The sequence below is a fragment of the Trachemys scripta genome, chromosome 5 (assembly GCF_013100865.1).
Source record: "Trachemys scripta elegans isolate TJP31775 chromosome 5, CAS_Tse_1.0, whole genome shotgun sequence".
NCBI lineage: Eukaryota > Metazoa > Chordata > Testudines > Emydidae > Trachemys > Trachemys scripta.
In genome coordinates this window covers 17,684,320-17,711,205 of record NC_048302.1, presented here as the reverse complement: position 1 = coordinate 17,711,205, position 26,886 = coordinate 17,684,320, and the positions used below count along the sequence as shown (strand labels likewise).

Genomic DNA, 26,886 nt, shown 5'->3' with positions numbered 1-26,886 from the left:
CTTCGAACCAGAGTTTTGGTTCAGTCCATTCTATAGGTCAGGGTCACATGTAATGTTTGGATCCAGATCTGGATTGTAGACACTTCTGAAATTTGGGGGTGACTGGATCTAGGGTCTTGATTCAGACTTGGAACACACTCTACTTGAAACATTATCAATGAAAATGATATCTGAGATCTGAGGGTTAAATGAACAAACAAAAAATGACTATAAAATAATTATCCATCTGGAAAGCGGAAAGGAACAAAAGGAATTTTTGGCACAAGGAAATGGAGATTGTTGAAATCCAGAGAGGGATGAAAAGTGTGAGAGCGCTGGATGTCCTGGTGAGAGCCAGGTGCAGACTTGAAGAACTAACCACTAACTTATTCCTAACTTATTCAGTGATGAGAATGAATAGGACCCTCTATCTGTTGAGAATTGTTATCACCAGACACTCCAAGGAGGAGCATACAGGGAATCAGGGCAGATGTGAATTAGTGTTAAACCTGGCAACAGAGTAAGGCTATCTGAATTACTGCAGTCATAAAATGTTATTATCATTTATTTATACAGAACCAGAAGTGTGCAAAATACTGCTTTGCTTCCGGAAGCTGCTGGCACAGAGTGGAAATGGCTCCATTTAAGCAATTTTTTATTATAAATCAGGGAGTGAATTCAGCAAAAACCGCAGCATACATACAGGGGAAAAATTACAGGGTAGTTTTTGCTTAGCAGGTGTGCATCTAACTTGCAGGAAAAATGTTTAAGCTGATGGGAATGGAAGTGTTTGATTTATTCACTGTCATATTGATTTGCACAAGTCCACTATTGTTATTACAGTAAAAATTATTATGGTTGGAGACCCTAACCAAAATCTTAGCCCCATTGTATTTGGCACTGTATAGACACATCGTAAGAAGCAGTCCCTTTCCTGAAGACTTTATATTTTTATAGCACTATGAAGGTACAAAGGATACCATTCCTTTGGGGTCAGAGGCCTGCAGCTGGCTGCTGGCTGATTAGCCCTGCCTGCTGCACCTGAGAGGAGAGCTGAACTTAATTAACTGATTCTTATGAAAGAAGACACCTGGTGGGAGACTGTAACCCCCTCCTCAGATTGTTGAGGGGTTGTACTTTCACAGGACTGCTACTAGAACCACTGTAGAAAGGAACTGTTTTAGAAACCAAATGGGCAGAAGGGAGACTGTTTGAAATCTTTGGTACTGAGGTAAGTAAGTGCCAGGAATTTTGGGTTGCTGAAGGTATTCTTGTGAGGGGCTGACTTTGGGAAGGGACTGTTTAGCCTGCATAGACTTTGATGGAATAAAGTGTGAGCTCTGATTTCTTTTGTTAAGAGGAGTTAAAATAAACAACTAAGCCTCCTGGAAGCTGCTTCCCTAAATTTGTTGAAGAGTGTTCAGACAGCATTACCCCAGGAAGTGAGCTGGCTCAGCAAGACCAAAGCCTGTCCCAGTAGGAGGAAGGCACTGAAAGATAGGCCCCAATCCTTTACAAGCACTATAAGGTAGATCCTGGTGACTTACCACTGCAAGATGCGATTCAGTATTTCCTTTTAATGTACTTATTACTAAATGAAGCAAGAATATCATGATTGTTATACAATATATACTACTGCATGTTGTTACATTAACTGTGGTATACATTTAAGAAATTCAGTCCCAAACATACAAGTGAGACAGATATTTGAGCTGAAATGGCTTGCTCATTCTTTCAGTACCTTGCAGAAAAAGAAATAGCTCAAGTAGAGATTTTTTTTTTTTTTTTTTTTTTTTTGTGCCTTGACTTTTCCCTTGGTTACCTACCCCCCCCCCCCCGCCCCCCACAAAAAATACAAACTCCTCCAAACCATTGAATTATTAGGTCCTAACTGAAGAACTCCAAATTACCAATTGGGGTGTGTGTGTGTATATGTATATATATATATATATATATATATACACACACCAAAAAAGCCTGATTAAATATCATTACAAAGGTTGCAAGATCAAGCACTTGGCTTGGAAAATGCAAGAATACAGAACTACATGATGTTCCACAGTATAAATAACTCTGCATCCTAGATCGATGAGTCTATGTGTGTGTGTGTGTGTGTGTGTGTGTGTTTGTGTGGGGGTGTGATATGTGATATATGTTGGGAGATGGATTAGTGAACAAAGGATGGGTTGGATGGTCAGAAGTGCATGATAAACTAACTTATCACAAGGAATTCACCATATGTATTGTGTGTCTGTAATTGCACTTCACACATATGCATAGCTAACTGGTGTTATGATCATATGTGTCTGAGGATGTGCATTGAAGGAGGCAGGGCTCCACTGTGTGCAGTCTAAGTGTTCAGATTGTGTGACTTTTGATCAGCCATGCAACATTATTTTTGGTATGTTTTTTAATAGCATCTGTCTATCTCTGTGTCCACGGCTATACACAAAGGTATAATTAAAATTATACACAATATTTCAAAAGAGCAGCATAAAGAGGAAGTTAAAAAGGGAAAGGGAGAGAAGGATTACTTCAAGTGAGGAATAAACTTCATGAAAAGATGAAGTCCTAAGCCACTGAGATTTTGTTTTTCATACTAATGTTGTTTGTAATAAAAAAACAAGGAAGAAAACACAGAAAATATAACACTAATGGAGATAGCCAGACACAGCATCGTGCTCACTGTATATTATGTGGGCGCAGGGCTGGTGCCCTAGGCGAAACTTCCACCTTGTGGCCCCCCCAGCCCTGCGGCAGCCCCCTGCCCCCCCCCCTCGCCCCCGGGGCCCCCCCCCCCCCCTGCAGCAGCTCCCACCCAAACAGCTGATTGCGCCGCAAGCCTGGGAGGCGGGAGAAGTGGAGCAGCCACAGTGTGCTGGGGAGGGGGCGTAGCAGAGGTGAGCTGGGGTGGGGAGCCCTGCGGCACCCCCTCCCCCCCGCCCTGAGGCACCCCTGCAGCAGCTCCCCAACCCCCTGGGCAGGGAGCTGTGCGGCACCTCCCCACCCCAGCTCACCTCTGCTCCGCCTCCTCCCCGAGCACGCCGCCCCCGCTCTAATTCTCCTCCCAGGCTTGCAGTGCAAAACAGCTGATTGGTGCCGCAAGCCTGGGAAGCAGGAGAAGTGGAGTGGCGACCGCGTGCTCGGGGAGGAACACTGTTTAAAAAAAAAAAAAAAAAAAAAATTGGGGGCACCGCTTTTTGGCGCCCCCAAATCTTGGCGCCCTAGGCAACCTCCTAGTTCGCCTTAATGGTAGCACCGGCCCTGTGTGGGTGCACAAGAAGTGTGTGAATACAAGAATCCTATCCCTTTGCTTCACCCATGCAAAGGCTAGGCAGTCTCTCCAGCCTCAATACTTCCCTGAATGCAGGCACTGGTCCTCTTAGCACCCATGGCTCTACTTTCACAGAAGCCAATGGAGCTAGCCCGCCGTGGAGTGGTGTGTATGCTACAGTTTCCTAAGGGATGACACAGTAGGCACATTACCTGTGCGATGAAGAGCTCCAGCCAGGATCAAGCTCCCATTGTACAACTGCCATTGTTGAACCTTAAGTGTTTTTAGTATTGCTCAGCCTGCTCTTGTCAACAGCCTACTAAGGTGTGGAGACCTGGATCCACCTGCCCACATGCCATGTGGGGTAGTGAATCACAGCAGCAGAACTAGTGTTTTGGTGGAGTCATTTTAGATTGCTTTTATTTTCCTTTTCTTTGCAACAAATTACTAACTTTGTATTAAAGCAGGTTAGGGTAAAAGACCAATGACTTTGGTTGGAGGCTTTGTGCAGCAAAGTTTGATTGATCTGAAATTAATTTGTCGTACCTTCCTCGTTTTTCCTCTTCCGCCTGTTCCCCTGCCAAATTCAGGTAACTTGAAACTAATTTCACCACATAATGATTTCTGGCTTAATTTGCAAAGGAGAATACAAAGGACTTCTCAACCAAAAACCCACCGTTTTTCTTAAAAAAACAACTGGCTAACATGTGGAACTCTAGGAAATATAGAAGTAAGTTTGATTTCCATTTTTATATGATCCCCACTGTAAATATGTGCCATATAGGTATCTTGTCAGCCCCAATCCAGCTCCTACTCAAATCAGTGGGAGTCTTTCCATTGACTTCAGTAGGAGTTAATGTCCCTACAGTCCTTTGGAAAGGAGAGCAAATTGGATACACAATCTCCGATGTATCCCCATTTCTGCATAGCCTACCGCCTTGCTGCCACTTTAAGGGCTCAGTCTTGCTAAATGTTAGTAACGTTTACAGGTGCGGAATGTCCATGATGCTCACTGAAGTCAATAGGTGCATGAGTCCATGAGTTGCTCAGCATCTTGCAGGATTGAGCCCCAAATCAGCTGGCTACAAAAAAGTTAACAGAACAGCCGATTGAGCCAGTTGCACTAAGCAGCACAAGAGACATGTCTGCAGGATGTAGCATATTCAGAAGCAATAAGCTCTAAAGTACCAAGGTTCTGAGGATTTAGGGTCTCATTCTGCACCACTAAACTCAATGGGAAATTTACATTTGACTTCAATAGGAGCAGGACCATCAATCCAATGCCTATAATTGTATCACTTATTTTAGAATAATTTATTTTGGATCATTTTACTCATGTGCATGTACATGAATATCATTTCTCCATCTGTTTCTTCTTCAGGATGTCAGCATTAATAATTTGGTAATACAGTCTATCTCCATTTATTTGTGCCATGTAGAAGGTATGAATAGATTCAAAAGGTTTGGTGCAATATAGTTGTATTCAGTTGTATCTGGAGCCTTGGGGAATCTTCTAGCAAATATAATTGGATTAGCAATGACTGAACTGAAGGGAAGGGAGGATAAGGGTGGCGGGGGTAGCATCCTTCTGAGCCCTGCAGCATTTTAGAAAGGTTTACCCCTAACAGCTGAAGTGAAGATGATAAATCACATGTTAGTTCTGACCAATCAAGCAATGAAATGGCAATGGCAGCAAAGTGTTTTCTAGTATGTCACTTGCCTTTCACATAATTTCACAAGTACAGCTGACTTCCCTTTGGGGGGTTGCACCAGTGGTTATAAGTGCTTTGTTTCTCGACACTTCACTAATCACACACAAAGCTTCTTCAGAGGAAAAAAAAACTGATCAAACAAACCCTCTAATGGTTTACTGATGCAGGCACAACTATATGGAATTGGAAAAACCATATGAATAACCATCTAGAACTTTAACAATACATATACAAAATATTTAAAAATACCCACTTAGTGGGGCAACATACCCTCCCCTAGATCCAGGCTTTCAACTCCTGTTACTGATGATGAGAATTATACGTAACCCCCTTGATAAAGAATTTTCTAGTGTGTCTGGAGTTCACCACAATGTGGATACATCTCCAAGTTTCAATCACCTCAGCAAGGGATTGGGGAGAGTGTGTGTTTCCAGGGTTTTGTTTTAGCCCACTATAAAGATAGGAGGAGCTTGCTGTAAATTTTGGATCTGGATTCAGGTTTGGATTTCCAACACTTGATTGTTCCAGGGTGTTTGGATTTGGGAATTTGGCAGAGGCCCATGCCTGGAACGTACCCATCTCTTTATTGTAAATTTAGCTAGATTAGGAATACATAATCATTCTCTTCACTGAAATAAAGAGAGAACGGCTACAAAAGCCCACTTTGCTATATATAGTACACATTATGTATATTTTACAACCTTCAGTTTAACGGCACACCTTTACTGCTGATTTATGGACATGCCTTTACATTTGCAATGAAATATGGACAAATCCATACCATGTTACTGAAAGTCACATCTGGTTGACCAAGTCTGACCAGATAAAAAAATAATTAAATTCCCTGCCCTAGAGAGTGTTAATCAAGTGGGAGGCTGTTATTTTTTGCAGCACATTACACCCTGAGAAAAGGTTGGGTACTAAAATCTTAGATTCTTTAATTAAGGTAGGAGTAAAGTGAGAATTTATTTTGTACCTTAAAACCACTGACATCCTCGGAGTTGGTGGCCTGCATCAATGATTGTTTACTTCCAGCTGGCACCTATAATTACTGTATTTCCAGCTAACTATGTTTCCAGATTTATTTAGCAAGTGTAGATTCTCTAGGGATGATATTCAGCTGTCAGTAAAGACATTTCCTTTGTTGCTATATTGTTCCTTTCTACAGTTTTTTTTAAAGACACCTAACAGTGTACAATAGCTTGAACCAAGCGCAAGTGAAATCCTTGCAATATGCTCTGGTACCCATTCAACCATTTAAGCTTTTTAAAAATTAAAGCAATTTCCTTGTTTAAAGTGAGAACAACAGATCTTCAAAATGTGTGCTGCATGCTGCCTGTTAACCTATGACATACTGTACAGATTGCAACTGGGGAACAATCTGTATGGTATGAATCTCTTGCTGGAAGTCAGTCTTTTTCGCTTTACATAAATATGGAGATGTTCCTAGCTGAGCAACTCTATTCATTCTTTTGGAAAACACCACTCTTTAATCAACAGGATGCATTCTTTACATTAATTTGCACCATGGACTGTAAAAATATCTCATGTCTAATATTGTGTGCATGCCAACTTGGTAATTACGAGAAATTATTTAAATGGTTTCACCCCCCAAAAAAAGTCTTATCGCTAACATATGTTGACAATATAAACACACATGGTATGCAGATAATACAGGGTCCATGTAGACATGGCTTGTGACCATTTGCCTTCATGCACACCAGTGTTTTAAATGTTGGTTTTCAATTCTGTGTGTGTGATATTGAGGAAGGATGATTAAATAGTTAGAGGCCAAGTGTGGTTGTTGGGAGATATAGGTCCAATTCCTGCTCTGCCATTGCTATCCCTGTGCTAGTCACTTATGCCCAGATCCTCAAAGGTATTTAGGTAACTAACTCTCATTGAATTCGTACACCTTTGAGGATCTGGGCCTTAGTCTTTCTGTGCCTCAGCTTCTCATCCATAAAACAAGGATAATAGTATGTCCCTACCTCAAGGAATGCTGTGATGATAAAAACATTAGATTGTGAGGAGCTCAAATACTATGGTAATAGGGGATATCAATACCTCAGATATCTCACCCTGATTTTTAAAGCTATACTCCTTGGTCCATGTTTATTCACCTGAATAAATGACCTTATTTTCAAAATCCTTTCTCCTAAGGTCAATCTACAAAGCTTAGTGGGATCTCATCACTCACATTGAAAGAAACATTTATATTTTAGGGATTGTGCTGAACTACTAACCTGCACTTACCTTCATTGTCATTTGATGGAGTTATGAGTGAGGTCTCTGGTGACTTGGGCTAATTGCTAGCTATTTCCAGCATACTTAAGAGATGGGTTGTATGTATACAGATGGAATAGGAGGCCCATTTACAATGTTGCTTTTTAAGAAGTGTTGAACACAGTCACTGACAATCTAGTTTTGTACGTCACAAGTCTTCAGAGCCAACTGGCCCAACCTGAAGGAATATGGATCGATCCAGACTATGGAAAAGACGCAAAATTATAGAGGGATAGACACAAATTTTGGCGGTTCCTTCCCAAGAACTGGAAGAGAATCGGAACTAGAACACTCTTGCTAGCCTAGGATCAGCACAGCAGGAGCAACAATAAAAGTTAATGTCTTTCAAGGAGAATAGCAGTACCATGGAAGAGAGAAAAGTAGCAACAGGGAGACCTGGAAGAACATGATCTTTTTGAAGGCATAGCATTAAGTGATGAGATGTGTGTTTTCAAAGTGCTACTACTTTGGTCCAATAGCTAAGGAAAGTAATGAGTTAGGGGTTTCAGATGTCATTGGGCCAGTGCATTGAGATTTTGGTGAAACACTAAGGGCATGTCAACATAGTGCCTTATTCCACACCAGCTGGGGTATAAATTCTGATGTACACCAGGAGTTGTGCATTGAGTTGTTGATTCTTCTGGCACACACTAAAAGCTTCCTATTGCAAGTTAATGTAGTCCCCTTTCAAACTGTTAGACAGTCTTTCTTTAGCTTAAGCTGTTGAGTGTACAGGATGATTTTTTTAAATAATGATTTTCTTGTTTTCCTGCATGATTAGGTGAGAGTTTGCTTGCACACTGCCAGTAAATTAATTAATTGCCCATTAATATAAATATGCTTTACCTAAATGGCTTCTTACATTGCTGATTAGTCTAGCATCAAATGACCTTGCTATATTTGTACATAACAATATCAGGTTTTCATTTAGAGACAAAATATTTGCAAACATCCATATTATGCATTTGAGAAACGTGAAAACCTTTAAGTGGAAACATGATTTAGGAAGTAACCAGTATTTTCTGTAAAATATTTCCCACCATAAATGTTAAAAGCATGAAGACTTCAGTGTGTTTACAACAAAAAAGTTTCAATAAATATTTCCCTAATTCTTTTTGTGTGGGTTTAAACTTACACACTTTCTTTTCAAAGAAAAATCTGTGTTTGGCGGGGAGAGAGGGGAGCGGGTATAGGCTCTCTTGACCTCTCGATTTATTGCTCTGATAACAAAACCCTGCATTCCTTGCACAACCAGGTTTCCTCCTAAGTGTTTACATGGTTTCTGCTTGTTTGCTCTTACTTGGGAGCTGGAAGGGGAAATCTTCTGGTAGGTTTTTTGTTTTATTAATGCTAATTAGCTAAATGTGTGTCTTTTTAGCTCAAAGCATCCTCTTGTAGCTTCATATTAATATTTAGTAAAAGTGCAAGTTTGTAAAGACTTAAAAACTTTATCAATTTTGCATAAATATGGAGATCTCTCTCCCACACTTTCCTACTCTAGAAGTCTCTCTGTCACTAATATCGAGGTCATGAATCAACTCTGAATTTCCTTGCTTAACATTACCCTATTGGATGTGTAAATATCCAAGTTTTGTGATATAATACAGAAAAATCAGCCCCAAAACACCAGTTTATAATTGCCTTGCCCCCCCTGTCTCACTCAGTGCAAGCTTGCCTGTTCATAGGATTTCCCCCCATCCCATATGAACTTTTCTGGGGCTGGCCCTTCAAATTTGGCAGAGGAGCAACTGTAGCCTTAAAGTAGCCATTTTACAAGCTGCTTTCCCCTACCATCTCTTGCTCTGTTCTTCATCTGATAAGTGCTCTTAATTGCTGTGATGCCCCCCCCCCCCCACCAGTCCCTGTTTCTCCCTTTCTTATTGCTGAGGCAAAACCATATTCTCACAGTGCAAAATACAAAATTCCCAATTAAAGAGTGGGGGAGGAGACTTATTTTTAAGTAGATGGAGTAGGTGAGTACGGTTTTGAAACTGGACCTAAATTATATTTTCATGGAAATAAGATTGCTTACCACTTCTATCACACTTAAAGCACTGTACAGACATCAACTAATTACACCTCAAAGCCACCTTATGAAGAAGGTGGGTGTAACCCTAAGAGCCTCCCAGTGCCAGAAGACACCTGGCTTACTGGTAATAGGAAATGAGTTACACTGAATCCCAACTCACTGACATTTTAATCTATATGTAAAAGGTGTCATGTAATATATCACTGGAAAACTAATTCACTGATCATGGTTACTCTTGCATGATGTATGTTTGCAGTGTGTATTGAGATTTATGGATATATGCAGGAGTGACTAACGTGTTTAAACCACGCATATCAGGGTGAGTTGGTAAACAGGTCTGCCCTAGATAAAGGAATGACCACCGGGATTGTCAGGCAGAGACAATGAAGGTAAATTTACATATTAGGTAAACAAAGTTAGCGAGTGGGGGAGGAGACTGCTTCCAGCAGGGAAGAGAAACTTTATCGGCACAGAAAGACAAGTGACTTGAACCTCCAGTCAGAAGCAATTGAATCGATTGATTGTATATGATATTACTGTGTTTATATAAAGGTTTGTATGAACGCATATGACACCCTTTACAATCATATTAATTACGAGTGTATGTATGTATTAACATGATATAAGGAATTATGGATACTCACTGATATTAGGCTTTACATTCTATGCCCAAACAAAAGGAGAAATGCAGCTCACAGACAGGAGGTCATGTGTCTCCTATGTAAACTGTTCTTGCTGGAATGTAAACAGTGGAAGCCTCATACAAGGGGATGGGAAGCCCACAGAAAGGGAAGAACAGCATGAGGTCATCCTGTCTCTTGAAACAAGGTCATTGAACTTTGGAAAATGTAATCTAGGACTGAAGCCATCTTTGGCATCCATCAGTAGATAGACACAAGGTGCCAGAACTCCTGCAAGCTGAAAAAGATGGGCCCTTCAACCAAGAAGAGTAGAGTTAAAGTCTCTGGAAACTGAACATTGGAGTGACAGCTGCTTAAACAAAGATCTTCCAGCTGGAAAGACAAGGGCATCTTCTCCTTTTTGTGGTAGGTCCTGACTTAGGGACCTGGGAAGAATGACTGGAGAAGGAAACCATCTCAAACAAAGCCAATACCTTGCTAGATTGTTGTAGACTTTTAGATGCATGTTTTTGCTTTTATTTGCTTGTAACCCTTTCTAACTTCATTCCTTTTATTTGGGATCACTTAACCTACATCCTATGGTTAATGTGTCTAGTTTTTACTATAAACCAGCTCAGTGCTGTTTGAGGGGAAGGGCGTGTTTACCCTAGTTAAGTTAACAAGCTGTAACGTGCTTTGCTGTCTTCAAATGAGCAATGAATCCTATTTCTCTGAGTGATCCAGGAATGGGTGGACACTTCAGGGTGCACTTTTTGGGGGAAATTTGGGATTGAGAGTGTGGTGGGGCCACCTGGCTGGTGGAAGCCAGAATGGTACTTTGGTGCTGTAGACAGGCGTTAGGCTCATAGCAGCTGAGCTAGGGCTGTCTAGCACACAGATACTCAGGGCGTGAGATATGCTAATAGGCTAGTTTTGAGCATCTCAGGCTGGGAGCTACAGGAGCAGGGTATTTCAGGCACCCAGGGCTACAGAGCAGGCAGTAACTAAACCCCTCACTGGTCTCGCTTGCACCCTGACCCCTCTGACTGTGTAAGTACTTTAAACATGGGGAAGTTAATACAAAAGGTTGGAGTGGCTTTCCCAGTGGAGTGGCTATACAGTAAATCAGCAGCAGAACTAGGATTAGAAGTCAGGACTTTGACTTCCATTTCCATACTCACTTCTCTAGCCCACTCTGAATCCTGGGCCAGATGAGAGGGTTTTGAAAACTTCACAAGGTTGAGCTCAGTATTTCTCAAGAATGCTCCCTTATAAATGGAAGTCTCCCACAAGAGCCAGAGTGTATGCTACCAGGGTCCACTGGGACCTCACAGATCGTGGAATATCTGCGAGGAGAATCAGTATTTCCTTGGGGTGTCTTGGTCTTGGGACCCATCTCCATGCAATTACGCCTTTTAAGAAAGGTGGGTTCCTATTGACTCTTCTGCTGAGGGTAAGAAGATGTGGAGAGTGATGCTGATAAGAACAGCATTAACTCCTTGGTAATCTGTTCAGTCCTGATTGGTGCATAACTTGGTGAATTGTGGTTGCTCCCTGTATCCACCTCCACCCGTGTTGAAAGTTCCTGAAGATGGAAATTCATACGGCAGAATCAGTGCTCTCCCTTTCCATTACTTCCACCCACATGTGGGTGGACTTTCCACCTCTTTGCTTGAAAAGAAACTATTGTTGAACTCACAGGATTTCCTTGTGGTGTTAAAAGAAGTCAATGATTTAAAAATGGAAAAAGGAAACTTTTTTTGTTTAAAAATGTACAAATATCAATAGGTAATTTTTAATCTAGTTGACATATCCATCCCCAAGTGCTCTATTGGATAAAACTTAAAGCACTTGTGTAGTGTCCACTGAAATAATTTTACTGTAATCTTGGGCTTAAAGTCACACATGGTAAGTACTTTGTTGGATTGGATCAGAGGGTGTGTGTGTGTGGGGGGAGGAGGAGGCGGGGGGGGGGTTCCCAGTGTTCGTATTGGACATCTTTATAAAAAACAAAACAAAACAAAACTTTTCAGCCCATATATTTAGAAGTGCATGTGCAAAATTGTGTACATGCAGTTTTGAGTGAGCATGTCAGATATCGGGCATGTGCAACCCTGCTGCATGCAAGTCAGGGCTGGGTGCACCCGAGTGTACTCTTGGGTGCCAGTTCCCACCTCGTGCTGAATCTTTAGACCTTGGCCAAATAAAATGTGCTTATTAATAGCTTTAAATTGCCTTTCAGCAAGGTAATTGCCTTTTTTTTCTTTTTTTAAACAGTCATATTAAATAGCATCAGACAAGTGCCGTTAATTTTTCTCACTCTGGAAAAACCTAGCTTGTATGTTGACCTGAGTTTATTAAATTTCATGAGCAAAAAGACTAAGCCATTTATTGTACATATATCCTTATAAACACATGCACTGTGATCTCATAGTAGGTATTTTGTTAATCTCCCTGCCTGACTTGAAAGGCGAGATGCGTTTTGTAAAGCTATGAAGTTCCCTCCTGGTATTTTGGTCTGGAATTTGCTGGAATAAATCTTCTATTTTGCTATGGCTTTTTTCCCCAGAGTAGTTCAAGAACAAGCCCGTGTCCTGGATTTCAGGGTCAGTGTAGTGATGACAGCACATTACTCTGGATTAGCTAGTCCTTTTTCCTCTAAGCTTTTCCTGAACTAACAGCAAGTCCAAGCTGGTTTGTTTGAATCAGCCTGTGTCCATGGCAGTGTGGTCCTTTTACTAAACTGGTGTCGGATTCTAATTTCCTGAAGACTTCTTTGCAAAACTAGGGGTTTTCTCTTTTTGTGAGTAATTGTTGCCATTTCTCAGCTATGGTTCTCACCCTGACATTGCTCATCCTCACTTTACTGTCTCCTGCCTCCCTACTGCCGATTATCTATTTACCCAACAGTTTGACTCCATGGTCAAATCCATTATGCATTCTCCCCTGCACTCTAGTTTAATTAGAAACAAGTCTTTATGTTCGCTTACTGCTGATGGAGGTACAGGGGAGAAGGTTTATGGGAATCTGTCCACATTATTTATGGAATGTTTCGGTATTACCAAGCAGCTGATGACACATCAGTCATCAATCCAAATCCATGTCCAGAGAGACGCTAAAACTTTAGTGCTTAACAGAGCTCGAAATACCCACCTGTCTCTCTATCTATCCTGCAATTAGAAATTGAGAGAAGACAGTCTATTCTGCTGGTTCTGTGGATCTGATATAATCCGTCACATATTATAATGCTGTCTGATGCCAACTATATTGTTGCTGATATTGCTGGTGTTTAGGATTTCAGTATTTTCATCAGTTCAATAGGGCAAAGTTGAGAAGCACAGGAAGATAGGCCCCAGAGCGGTTGACTATTGGGGGACAGATATATTTAAGCAAAATCAATGTAAATGTTAGGTTTTTATGGAAAAAGAATATACTGTACACATGTTCCCAAAAGGCATGTATTTCTTTTCCAGAGTTCATACATTAACATTTGCTAGTGTGTAAGATGCATTTCTATTAGGTTTTTTAATAGTAAAACCACCACCAGAAGAGATTAACTTTATGAATGAAGTAGCAATACTTTAAAATACTATTCTTTTCTGTTCTGCTTAGGTCTTATTTAGCCCACCTCCTCATCACCATAGTATCTGAAAGTCTTAAGTAATTCTGTCTTGTGTCATGAATGGCTTTAATTTTCATTATAAACTTAATCATGGTGAACTATGATAAATAATGTTGTGGCATATTGCACTAGATGGTACTAACATGGGAATTACATATATTTAATAATAGTATTTAGTTATATGCATGTACGTCTTTCATCTTCAAAGCTTTTTTAAAACATAAACTAGTCCATAGGGAGTATATTAATTGGTTAATCTTAAAATGGGATAATGTTCATCGAAAGTGGAGGGTGGGTGGAATAAATGACTTGACCAATGCCACAAAGGAAGTCAATTTCTGCTCTAGCATAAGAACTAGGATTGGCCTAGTTCCTAAATTTGTACTCCTATAATAGTTTAAAGACTCCATTCCAGCAAAGCACTCCTCAAGCATGTGCTTAAACCTGAGGCATACGAATTGTCCCTTTGATTACTCATTTAAAGTTAAGCACGTGTATAAGTGCTTTTCTGGACTGGGGCCTCAAAGATGATGTTTCATCGTATTTTAATGTTTGTTAATTTACCAGCATCGGGTATTATTTCAGCCTCCAAATAGCTAGGAAAGCTTTGGGCTCCAGGTGCAGGCTATTCCTTTAATGGGGAAAAATATATGGACAAAGATACAAGATATTGTCTTTCTAGTCTAATTTGTTGACAAGATTACACACGCTTTTAGGGAGTATTCAATGGTAAAAGCAAACTGCTGTTTATAAGTCTCAGAGGTAGCATCAATTTCAGCAGTCCAGCAAAATGGCTGTATTCAGCTTCTAGTCATAGTGTTTGTCTGCTGCTTCTCCCCAGATACTACTTCTAACTCAAACATTGAGGATACTAAACCTTAACTCCTCCCCAAAACAAATTAAGGCCCATATGTGACCAGCAGGTGGGTCTCTATTTTTGTGGAAGTAAGATGGTTAGTGCAAAAATGTGTCCATATGTATTTGCAGATGAAAAATGACACCCACAATCCTTTACTTCTAGAATGTCAGTAATTTAGGTGTCTCTATCAGGGATGTGTCCATGTATTGCATCACCTAAGCTGTGGGCACAAGTGGGCACCTGCTGGATGGGATTTTCAAAAGAGCTTCAGGGAGTTAGTGCTTAAATCCCATTGAAAATCAATAAGGAGAATAGGAGACTTACGCCCTTAAGTGCCTTTGAAAATTCCATCCAGAATTATCAATTTACCAACAATCTGGCCTTTCCACACTTTGGTAGTCATGTGACTGGCTGTTGACTCAGTCACGATACCAAGCCACCCATCAGGTGCCAGAAAAACACGAATGCATGTGCTGATCAATCTGGGGTTACTTGGCTTTAAAAAGGAGCCAATTTTGGTTTTTGCCTTCGAGCATTTGACCCGTTCTCTCAATCAGGAATTATTGACTTTCTCAAGTCATCACTTGATTGACTCAGCATCTTGACCATTATTAACTCAGCTCATTAAATGCTATTATCCCTTCTCATGGAATAATAATCAACTCTCAAATATGAGCAATTTCAATGAACATATTCATTTCATATGATTGCTATTTGCTCTACAGTACTACATTGATTTAGCAATGCATTGTACATAACAGAGCAGGAAGGAAAAGGTTCCTTTTAAAATCCCTACTGGAAATTTTTTGCAAACCATGTGAGTTGAAAAAAATCCCTGTAGGAGGTGTTAGTGAAACTTGCTGAAGGAGAAGGTGGTATGTTCCAAGCAGTAGTCAGGGGAGCTCTTAAGAACAAACAATATGAAAGAGCTAGCAGGCACAGAGAAGAGGGGGACGTGGTGGTAAATAACCCTCTCTTGTGGAGTAAGAGAGAGTAGATAGGAATCCAGCTAATTTATTCATGTGGGGTACTGGTACCAGCCCTAGAACACCAGGTAATGTATCATTAGATTAGGTAGAGTTGGAGGGCATGATATAAGCCTCCCTTTTTCCTTTATAAATAAGCAGTCAAATCACATAATCTGCCCATATACCCAAGCAGGTCCACATCATAAGTAGAGCTGCCCAGAACTCTGTATTCTGTTTCACAAAGAGACATGAGGTTTTGGATTTGGTTTGTTCCAATGTGAAATGAAGCTGAGAGCAGAGGCCTGAACCTGTGGGTCCACTCTCCTAAGCCAATACCTTAACTACTGGGCCAGTGGCAGGATAGTCCATCCTGGATATTCCACATCATTTTGATGAAATTTCTGTCTGTTTCTATGAAACATTTTGGTTCCAACAGGAAAATATTTAATTTAAGTTTTTGACCAGCTGTGATTGTAAGTAGGCATAAGTGTCCTGGCTTGGGGGATAGGGGGAAATGAAGAGATCTAGCTGCCTCAGCAACCGGAGATAATTTTTTAAAAAGTCATTCCCTGACAGGGTTTTTCCTTACCCTATAGTACAGATATCTTAATTTTACACTTAACCTGATGTTAAGGGACTTGCATGTATTAGGTAGGAACGGTAATCTAAAAAGTAAGCTGATTAAATTAAATAGTGCACGAGTAATGCACTAATGCAATAAGGATACTAATGTGATAAAGCACTAATGGGACAAGATTAACCAGAAGGCTCCTTTCTGTCTCCAGTGTTGAACTCATGGGAATAGATAGAGGGGTACTGTCAGAGGGAGGGCCTTTCAAATATAGACCCTCATTAAGTCTGTGAAACCTGAGTGTTATACTGTTTGTTGCCTTTAGGACACTGTGCAAGACACATTTGTTCACCCTCTTTGGAATGTATTATCTGGGATGTTGGGGGTGGGAAGCTATAGTCTACTTGATTACAGATTTATCAGTAGTAGTTGTTGAATGCGATTTTTTTGGAATTCATTAGAAGACATGGTCAACAAAAATGATTAGAGGAATGGAACGGCTTCCGTATGAGGAGAGATTAATAAGACTGGGACTTTTCAACTTGAAAAAGATGACTAAGGGGGGGATATGATTGAGGTCTATAAAATCATGACTGGTGTGGAGAAAGTAAATAAGGAAGTGTTATTTACTCCTTCTCATAATACAAGAACTAGGGCTCATTAAATGAAATTAACAGGCAGCAGGTTTAAAACAAACAAAGGGAAATATTTCTTCACACAATGCACAGTCAACCTGTGGAACTATTTTCTTGAGGATGTTGTGAAGGCCAAGACTGTAATAGGGTTAAAAAAATGAACTAGACAAATTCAAGGAGGATAGGGCCATCAATGGCTATTAGCAAGGATGGGAAGGGATGGTGTCCCCAACCTTTGTTTGCTAGAAGCTGGGAATGGGCGACAGGGGACGGATCACTTGATGATGACCTGATCTGTTCATTCCATTTGGGGCATCTGGCATTGGGCACTGTTGTAAGACAGGATACTGGGCTAGATGGACCCAGTATGGCTATTCTTATGTTCTTATGCTGTCTAGTGGTGTGTGTGGTCACTGAGTAATATAAATGCAAGCAGGATACAAGGCAGAGCTGTAACTAGGTATTTTTGTGCCCGAGGCAAGAATATAAAATTGCGCCCTCCTCCAGGGCCGGCTCTTCGGCGGCAATTCGGCAGCGGGTCCCTCAGTCCATCTTGGAGGGAAGGGTCTGCCACCAAATTGCTGCCGAAGAATGAAAATGAATGAAGTGGCGGCGGTCTATGTTGTCTCATTTTTACAGCTGAAATGCTACGAGAAGATGCCCCCCTCAAGTATGATTTTTGACTGCTTGGGCTGGTAATGTTGCTTCCAAGATGGTCTTTGGTTCCAGTCCAGTTCCAATCCAGAGAGGGAGTCACAGGTTAAGAGAGGAGGGAGGTGCTGGATATCAGCTGTGGCCACTAGGGATGTGTCCTGCGAATGCTGGGAGTTCAGGTTTGCAGGGCAGGATCAGGGGTGGCAGGTTTGTAGAAATTTTGGTGGTGCCCAGAACCAACCCCAGAACCATTTCCGGAAATGGACAGGACTGCTCCGGTGTCTCTCCCTTCAAGGGAGGGCACTGGTGCTCAATCAACTGGTCCTGTCCATGCTCTGGTACCGGCTCAACACCCTGGTCCCGGCCCCGGGTTTCCTGGCCAACCTCTGGACGTCGATTCTGGAGTTCTTTTGGCCAGGACTGCACTGGGTCTCTGCAGGGGTTCTCCATCTACCCCTGGAGGAGGGAGGGCAGGGCCTGAAGTGTTTGCACGCACAGGTCCATGTCTTCTGCCTCCAGGCCCTGCAGAGGCTTCTTTATGGTACAGGTAATCCAGCATGGAGCGTATTGGCGCACGCCTTCCTGCGCCGCTTCCGAGGGCTCCGATATGACTGGCAGCTCTTTTGTCTCCATCCGAGAGGTCTTCCGTGAGACCTGTCCGGGCTGCCGGTCTTCTACCAGGACCTCCTCCGGACCTGGAAACTGTTCTCAGTGACCAGGTCCGTGGCGGCCACTGTGGGGGCAGATCTCCTCGCGGAGCCCCTGCTACACAACCCCAGCTCCGTGTGCAGGTGGCGGAGTCCCCCATGGTGCACCAGAGGTTGGTCCTGGCAGAAGTCACCAAAGTCGGAGACCTCCTGGACTACGACCGGGGAGACTGGCTGGATCCCCTGATGCTTGCTCAGCGCATGGGGCTCTCCAGACCTCGTACTCCCCGGCGCGTGCTTCAGGAGGTGAGGGTCGCTTTGCCGCCTGCTGCTCGGGACTATCTCGACCAGGTCCTGCAAGAGGGCACGCCCCGCCCACCCTCCACTCCGAGCCCTCCAGACCTTTTCATCGGCTCCCTGCCCCATAGACCCAATCGGGCCCCCGCCCGTCCCTGAGCCGGCTGCATGATCTGCAGCCAGTTCTGTTGCGGACCGCGCCAAGGAAACATCTATACACGCTCATGCTCCATGTTCTTCATGTCCTCACCCTCGTGTCCCGCCCCGATACAAAGTGGCGGGACCTCCTGCCACCTCTGGAGGGTTAGGAGCCCCGGTGGGCCAGCCTTTATTCTACTCTGATCCCGAAGCCCACCGGGGACATAAGTTGGCGGCTCCTTCACGGAGCCGTGAGCACGGGCGTGTACTTGGCGCGGTTTACCCCTATCCCAGATACCTGCCCCTTCTGTGGCGTTAAGGAAACCCTGGCACATGTTTACCTAGAGTGCGCCAGGCTGCAGCCCCTATTCTGGCTCCTCAAGGATATTTGGTTACGATTTTGGTTGCACTTTTCCCCTCACCTTTTTATTTATGCATTCCCTATTTGTCGCCCCACAAAGTCATGGGACCTCCTGTTCAACCTCCTCCTGGCCCTAGCAAAACTGGCCATCTGTAAAACCAGGGAGAGGAGGTTGGCCGATGGAGTCTCCTGTGACACTGGGGCTTATTTCCGGTCCTCCGTTCGTTCATGTATCCGGGCAGAGTTCCTCTGGGCGGCGTCCACTGGCTCCCTTGACACCTTCGAGGAGCAGTGGGCACTGTCCGGGGTTCTCTGCTTGGTGTCCCCATCTGGTTCCCTTCTTTTGACCCTTTGACCTCACTCCTGTCCCTGTTCTTTTATTAGTTGTCCCCTGTAATTTTTTGGTCTCCAGGCCCTGTGGACCCCCCCTTAGGCTGGGGGGGATCCTTTAGCAGTGGGCGGGCTTTGCCCGCCCACATCCTGGATCCCAATACAACCAACCCCAGAATCCACCCCTGCCCAAACTCCACCCGCCCAAGGCTCTGGGAGGGAATTTGGGTGAGGGAGGAAGTCTGGGGTCCAGGCCCTAGGCTGGGGCAGGGGATTGGGGTGCAGGTTCTGGCAGGCAGTTTGGGGATGGGAGGGGTGCAGAGGGATGGGGTGCAGGGGTGAGGGCTGTAGATTGTGGCTGCAGATGAGGGGTTTGGGGTGTGGGAGAGGGCTCAGGGCAAGAGTAGGAGTGTGGGGGTGAGGGCTCTGCCTGGGAATGGGAGGTTTGGGGTGTGGGAGGGACTCAGGGCTGGGGCAGAAGGTTGGGGTGTGGGGGGGTGAGGGCTCTGGCTGGGACTGGGGATAAGGTGTTTGGGGTGCTGGAGGTGCACAGGGCTAGGGTAGAGGGTTGAGGGTGCGGTGGGGGGGGTGAAAGCTCTGACTGGGGATGAGGGCTCTGGGGTGGGGCAGAGCTGGGGATGAGTTTGGGGTGCTCCGGGACAGCGGCTAGAGAGGAGGACTCCCCCCAGCCCTTTCCCTGCCGGCAGCAGCAAGCTCTGGGGGAGGAGCCTCCCTTTCCCGCCTCCCCAGCAGCACACTCACCACCACCACTGTCACTGTATGTGCTCCTAGGGCCCCTCTCAGGTCCAGGAATCTCCCTCGCCTCCCCCATGGTGGGTGCCATGAGGTGCTGCATGCACCTCCTCCCCTGCTGCTGCCCCTCACTGTAGCCTCATTGGGGGTGAGGGATGGGGCAGCCCCTTGCCTGGGATGGGGCAGGAATGGTGACTGCGGGCGGGGGGCCCCCCCTGTGCTGCTGGAGGGTCCCATTGGAAAATGAAAGGGACTGAGGGGTAAGGACAGGCTCAGAGTCAGTCTGCCCTGGCAGTCGAGATGGGGGACACTAGGACTCTGCAGCAGCAGTTGCTTCAGGGGAAAGACGGGGACTCTCTGCTCGGCTGGGAAGGGGTAGGGGGAGCAAGTCGGGGCTGGGGGACACTCGAGGGAGGCATGGGGGGGGCGCAGGTGGGGCCAGGGGGAAGATCAACTGGGTTATAAATCTCTGTGCGAGGGCTTTTTTTTTTTTTCTCCACTGCTTTCTGCGCCCCTCGGCTTTGTGTGCCTGAGGCAAGTGCCTCACTCGCCTCGCCCTTGTTACGGCACTGATACAAGGGAACAGGAAGCTGGTTTGCATGGCACGCACTTAGCAAACCAAACCCTTAGCAAGTGTAAGCTGGCACAAGTCCATTGAATTCAGTGGCTCTAGTCTAATTTACACCATCTGAGGATCTGGCCCAAAGTGTTTAGATTTTATGATAGCTAGGGGTTCACCAATTAAACATGTAAGATTCTTTGCTTTTTGCTCTACCCACTGCCTCCTTTCCACCGCTTACCCTGGCAACATCATAAGAGTTAGGTTAGTTCGGATAAAATCATAGCAGCTGGCATCCTTCCTTACTAGCTTCAGGAAAAAAGTGATTTGTGTGTGTATGTGGGTTTTTTTAATGCTTCTTCCCTTCTTATAGAGCAGTCATATTCTGCACAGTCATCAGGCTGCTGATCTTGATTAAATTCTTTGTGGTAACAGCAATATGATTGTAACTGCTGGTGGCCATCAAATGAGGGGGGAAAAAAAGCTGCATTGTGGAGAATCAGTTTCTTTCTCAAAACCCAATATCTTTTTTGGGAAAAAAGATTAGATGATGACATATAGGGCTTTTATCATGCAAAATGAAATCACTGTTGTCAGAAAAATACACATTTAATAACACGGGAGGAAACCCTGTTAAAGGCAAATACTTTGCTCTGTAGTAATGTCTTTCCACCTTTCATTGCATTTTCTCCACTTGGCACAAAGGAGCTTGATGCTTTTAAGAGTTTTTTTGTAGCTAGCAAAATGGATTTTTCAATATGTCTTGTTTCTCAAAGGTTTTAAGGATTATGCTAAACTACAGCAAACTGTAATTGGTAGTCTTGGCAAATTGGGAGCGTTACTCTTATACAGTCATGGCTGGCTCCATGACTAAAATGATGCATTTCCGTCTTGCTGGTGCTTATTTAACATATTGTGTAAGGCTCATTTGGTGCTGTATGTACAGACATGTCATTGTTAAAGTTCAAAATGGGGACAAAAACACTGTCCTTCTAAAATGTGAGTTTGATTATATAAATGAGGAGGAGGGCAAAGAACATAGAGGATGGGGTACTAATCGATCTGGAAATCCTTTCCACTGCTCGCCTTGCATATATTCAGTCATAGAGGCATGTGTGCACTCAGAGCCCCATGCACCCACGAAAGCACTATTCCAGCCACCAGTTGCATGCTTTCCAGCAGCCCATCACCCTTTCTGATCCATCTGCCACTAGCCTGTATTGGAGAATTCCATTCCTTCCTCTCTGCTTGGCTGTGGTATGGGAAGCAGGATAGCTTGAACGCTTCAGCAACTTTTGCGCTAAGTATGATTCACAGGCTGCTAGAACATAAGCATGGAAGCTATCTAACAATAACAGAAGTACGATGAGGCAGATTCATAGGAGTGGTTATTGCCAAGAGGAACTTGCACTTTTGCTTTCACAGTGCTGCTGTAATAGTGCAGGAGAGAGTGGGTCACCAGAGGATGCAGAACCTCCCAGAATGGGTTGCTCAATACCATGGGGGGGGACAATCTTTAGGTTCCTAGGGGTTGTGTGCATTGTGAATAGGTGGGAGTGCAGGCCAGTAAGGAGTTGAAAGGGATGTGAATGAAACCCTCCATACTTAGACAGATTCCAATGCTCTATCTAGTCACGAATAGTTCCAAAGGGCTAAACTGTGCCTAATACTGTGCAAGCCTATGAGGGTCAGAAGAGAAGCCTTCCCCTCCCGTTGAGTCGTATATGGAATCCAGGCAGAATACTGGAACGTGCATTCCTAGCATGTTCCTAAAAGAAACAGATGGGAAATGGTTTTCCTGTCCTGTAAAAACTTTCATGATTTTGAACACTTTCCTTTTCCCCATCAAGATGAAACCAAGACCTTGTGAAATATTTTGTGTTGAGAGACCCACCCCCAATAGCCCACTGGTTAGGGCCCTCACATGGTATGGGGGAAAGTGAGGTTCAGGCTCCGCATTTGAGTTGGGCAAGGTAGGAAATAAACATGGAAGTCTCAGGTTCAATATGAGTGTCCTAACCACTGGCTATTCTGGGGTGGCGCTCCCTGGTTTTGATCAGAAATTCCATTTTGGACTTGAGGAACCTTTCCTGGTGAATGTTTCATTGGAACAGGTATATTCCTATGAAAAGTTTTGGTGTCAATTGACATTTTCCAATGAAAATCGATTTAGTCAGAAAATTCCCAATCACCTCTAGTTCCTAATAGCTTCTCACATCTAAATGTAGGGTTTGGACATTTTATTAAAGCTACGAAACATGAAGTCTGAGGTGAGTGGTCCAAATATATTTTATTGACGTTATACTGGGGTGAATTCATATGGCCCACGGCCTTTATAGGGCAAAATGGAAGAAACTGGATCACACATTGCATTTGCTTCAAAGGGAAGGACCCTGGTCTCACTTTCTTGACTTCCAGTTTCGTTCTCCCTTTGCCCCCAGTCACATTTTCTTTGCCCAGTCATACCCACTTCCTGCTCCAGTTTCTCGCTCAGCCAGTCCTATTCTCCCCTTCCAGGCTCTCTGTTCTCTCTCCTTCACCCCTTATTTCTCACCTTTCCTATCCCACTTGCTCCCAGTCTACCTCCCAGGCTCTTCATCCAATCTGTTATTCAGTCGATTTCTCCTGGCCAGCCCCTCCAAAGCCCTATCTCCCAGTCTTTTTGCCCAACCTGATCCTGTTCTCCCCATGCATCCTGGTTCCTCATCCGATTTTTCTTCCCACTCACTGAATTTATCCCTCCCTCCGCCCCCCAACACACTAGTTCCCAATCCCATCTAGTCCCAGTTTCCCTTCCCCCTCCAGGAATGGCTCATGTCCCCTCTGCGCTCATATCAGGCAGCATCCTTCTCCACACTGCCTGAGCCCAATGGAGGTGTGGGGGGCATTCAGAGCACAGGAGATGCAGGTTTTCCACTCTCAGTTCTGGTGCCCACCCCTAGCATGGCCTACACCATACCTGAGCTGGAGTTGAAGGGGAAGATCTGCCCATCCCCAGGTTACAACATACCAAGTGTAGATGGTATCTTTAGGTTTTTAGCAGCAAAACTCTAGCAAGTCTCCACTGAGCATGTACAAACTGCTACTTTTCAAAGGCTTACCACTTGCCAGCTTTGGGCAGATTTTCATGGGGGCAGCAAACAGCAAGTCCTCCATATTGGAGGCCACCCCCCTGCCAAATTTCTAGTCCCTGCTCCAAAGCAGAGGAGTACCAGAGCTTCTCAAAGACAGGGTAACAAGAGTTTTTAACACTGGCAGAAGGTATATGTCCCTAGACTCATTCTTAGAACTGTCTGAACCTTTTTGGCTAAAATTCTTCTCCCCAAACTCCAATGTTTGGCAGGTAAGATTGCCAAACTTGAACCATTCAGGCTACAAAGTTATAAACAACTGAAAACCGTGTCTTCTAATGGGAAGTGTTGGACAACTTTAATAAGCAGGGCCGGTAGCACGTGTGTGTGTGTGTGTCTCTGCTGATGCCCTTTGTCCCTGACAGGATCAAAATTAGTCACAGGTTTGTTGTTGTTGTTTGTTTTTTTTAATACCCTGAGCAGATAATGGCTTCCTTAGCCAAAAAAGAATAGCTTCTTTTTACTGGTCTTGTAAATTAAGCCTAATTTACATTTGATGCAGAGTAAACCTTTTAAAGCAAACAAATACCGCAGATCAAATGAAATTATTGGTATTATATTCCATTAAAAGATGCAGCTTTATAGTGGCGAAAATTGCTATCTGAACTGATAACACATCTTAGCTGAAAATAAGTCTGCATTATTTAAATGTTGGCCAAATTCCAAGATTAAAAAAAAAAATAGTGACACAAACTTCTTCTCAGTTTAAAAAATTCCAACAACTCAGGCAACCGTTTTTAAGGCTGGAAAGGAATCATTCCTGTTTTTAAAGAGTGCAACAGTAATAACTGGACCAGAGCATATGTACCCTTAGTAAAACTCATGGAAGGGGCCTATAATGGGGAAGTCTTCATTAGGTTCCTATGGAAGAAGCAGGAATCACAGCCACCAAGCCCAGCTGATTTCAGGGATCCGTAGGGAGCACATGACCATCTGCATGGACATCAGGTGCTTCCAAACTGGCACTAGTGCCCCTTGCAGTTCTGGCCCACCCCCTGTCAATGTGGCCCCATAAAGGCCATACTGCAGACTTTCTTCTACTGGCAGCTGACCTCATTAAGCTGGGTTTCCTAGTGGGTGAGGGCCACAGAAAAGAGAATTGAGCATAGGTGTTCCCACTAGGTGCTGAGGCCCTTTCTGTAGGGGTCTGGAACAGGGGGCTACGGTGGTCTGACCAGTTATGTCCTCTTCACATGCTGATTTAGGGGGATTGATCATGTTCTATTTTCAGCAGCCTTGCCATTTGTTTGCAAGATTTCTCATCACCCAACACAGAAAATATAGGGACAGATGTAAATGTGTGTTGCTCTGTCTGAGAATATCGCCCATAATATTTTTCCTTCTGATAACAGGTAACTTTTGTCAGAAAATTGCGTTGCCTGCAATATGGGATTAATATAGGAGTATACGCTGAGGCAGGAAGGGCCTGATTCTTCTTACTCTGGTGCAAATCAGGAGCAACTCCACTGAAGACCAGTGGTCTCTCAGGCTGCTCTAACTTGCACCAGCTGCCTGGCAAAGGTGCAAAGCCAGCGTAGTGTCCGGGGAGTGTAAATGTTAGTTTAAGGCACTTTTATCTTCCCCATTCCCTTTGCCCGTCCTAGCATGCATTGCACAGGTTGCTCTTCAGCTGTACCTGAAGATCTGGTCCGAAGTATGTTTAAGCCTTAATCTGCAAGTGCTAAGTAAAGAGGACAAGGAGGGAACTGTATGCTAATAATATTTTGTTGTTAGTAGGTTGGTAGCAGCTTGCTAAAGTGGCCTGCCATCAATTGATATTTATAGCCATATATAAAACGTAGTGGTGACATCCCTTTTAAATTCAAAAGCTTTAGCTAATATTACTGTCTGCATTCAAAGCAGAGCTCGGTGCCTGAAAGCTGGTCAATAAACATTTTAGTACTGCTCTATTCCAGTGATCTGAATTCAATAATGTTACCTTTCCAGAAGCTGCAAAATGGAAAGTGAAAGAATGATTTATGAAGCTTGGCTATGCATGGCCAGATAAGAAAGCTTTAACTGATGCTTGCAGGATTCTCTTTAATGAAGTACAAGTTGCCAAGATAAGTTTAGGTAAATGAAGCCTCTGTCACAATATGTTACAGCAAAAGAAATGATAGACAGAGCAGAGCAGATGGAGGTTATTACAGAACAGTGGATCAAGCAAAGTAGTCTAGGTAACTGCACAAAGATGGAGCAGATGCATTAACGTTGTTGTTATTATTATTATAAACAATTTGATAATACCAACACACATTTATGGAATCCGTTTAAATTAAGCATAATAGGCTTCTTTAAATTGTCACTTTGCCCTCACTGAGATCATATTTCTAACCCATCAGGTCCTTTCAAGTAAACTGCTCCTATTTAATACCTCCTTTTTAAATGTGGCTATTAGTCTCAAACCTCCTCATGTTTTGCCTTTTCAAGATCTTTTGTTAAGAGTAGCTTCCTGTTTTGTTGACAATGTTAAGAAGCTGTGATTCAAATGGATGCAATTCCTGTTGTCCTTGTTTCTAACATCCTAACATGAAATGCAACCTGTTATTGTGAATTAAACGAGGTTGCTGGATGTATCTGTGTTGCTGGTGCTTAACAATCAGAGTCCATGCTAGAGACTCAGGGGTCTGCTTACATGTTGTCTTCAGGAGAGGCTTGGGGGCTAAGTAAATGCATCAGCTGCAATTGTATTCTCTCCATTGTAGAATTCCCTGTTGATTGATGCTGGATAGTGGAGTGGTATTGGAAAGAGATGGATCAGGAGAGAGCCAACTCTATTGTGACACTTGACATTCTGCTTGGACATTGAGTAAACCATGGAGGGTTTCATTGAGTCCTTGAAACCTCACAAGAATCAGCATTTTCTCCACATCTTGTATTTTGATAAGTTAGGACATGCTGTATAAAGGAATGCAGTATTAAAAAGGGCACTGCCAAAGCTAACAAACTCAAATTTTCAATTCATAGTACTTCGAAAATGGAGTTTTGTTCTTTGCACTCAATTCAAAAAGATGTATTAGTGCACCTTCTCTGCTGGGCGACCTGCCAAATGAGCACAGAGCCACTGCGTTATTTTGCAAACGTGTATGGGATCAGATCTCAGCACTCATGTTACACAATTCCTCCAAGCTGCCAGTCTGCTTTGTTCTTGTTTTGAAGGCAGGGTACTGAAAACCTGGCATTGAAGAGCTTCACTATCTATAGTACTCAGACAGCAGGATTCTTCTATACAGTATTTGAATACTCTGCCTTCTCATAAGAAAAGAAAAGATACAGAATGGAGCATGTAACATATCTGTACCTGGAAACTGAGACAGTGCTGGAAAGAATAACTTCAGATTGACCAGGGCTGGCAGTATCTCTGGCACACTAAACTCCAAAAACTGCTTGCTCTTCTCATTCTGTTTATAACAAACCACCTACTCCACACACACACACACACACGTCTTTCAATGAACATT

The 26,886-nt window shown here is 43.5% G+C and overlaps 1 long non-coding RNA gene across 1 annotated transcript in view; it reads left to right on the top strand.

Moving 5' to 3' along the window:
• Positions 1–1,138: 1,138 nt before the first annotated feature.
• Positions 1,139–26,886, top strand: part of LOC117878084 — a 513,223-nt gene continuing 487,475 nt past the window's right edge. Inside the window, exon 1 of the long non-coding RNA XR_004645879.1 lies at positions 1,139–1,210. This is a non-coding gene — a long non-coding RNA (uncharacterized LOC117878084). The remainder of the gene's footprint in view (positions 1,211–26,886) is intronic.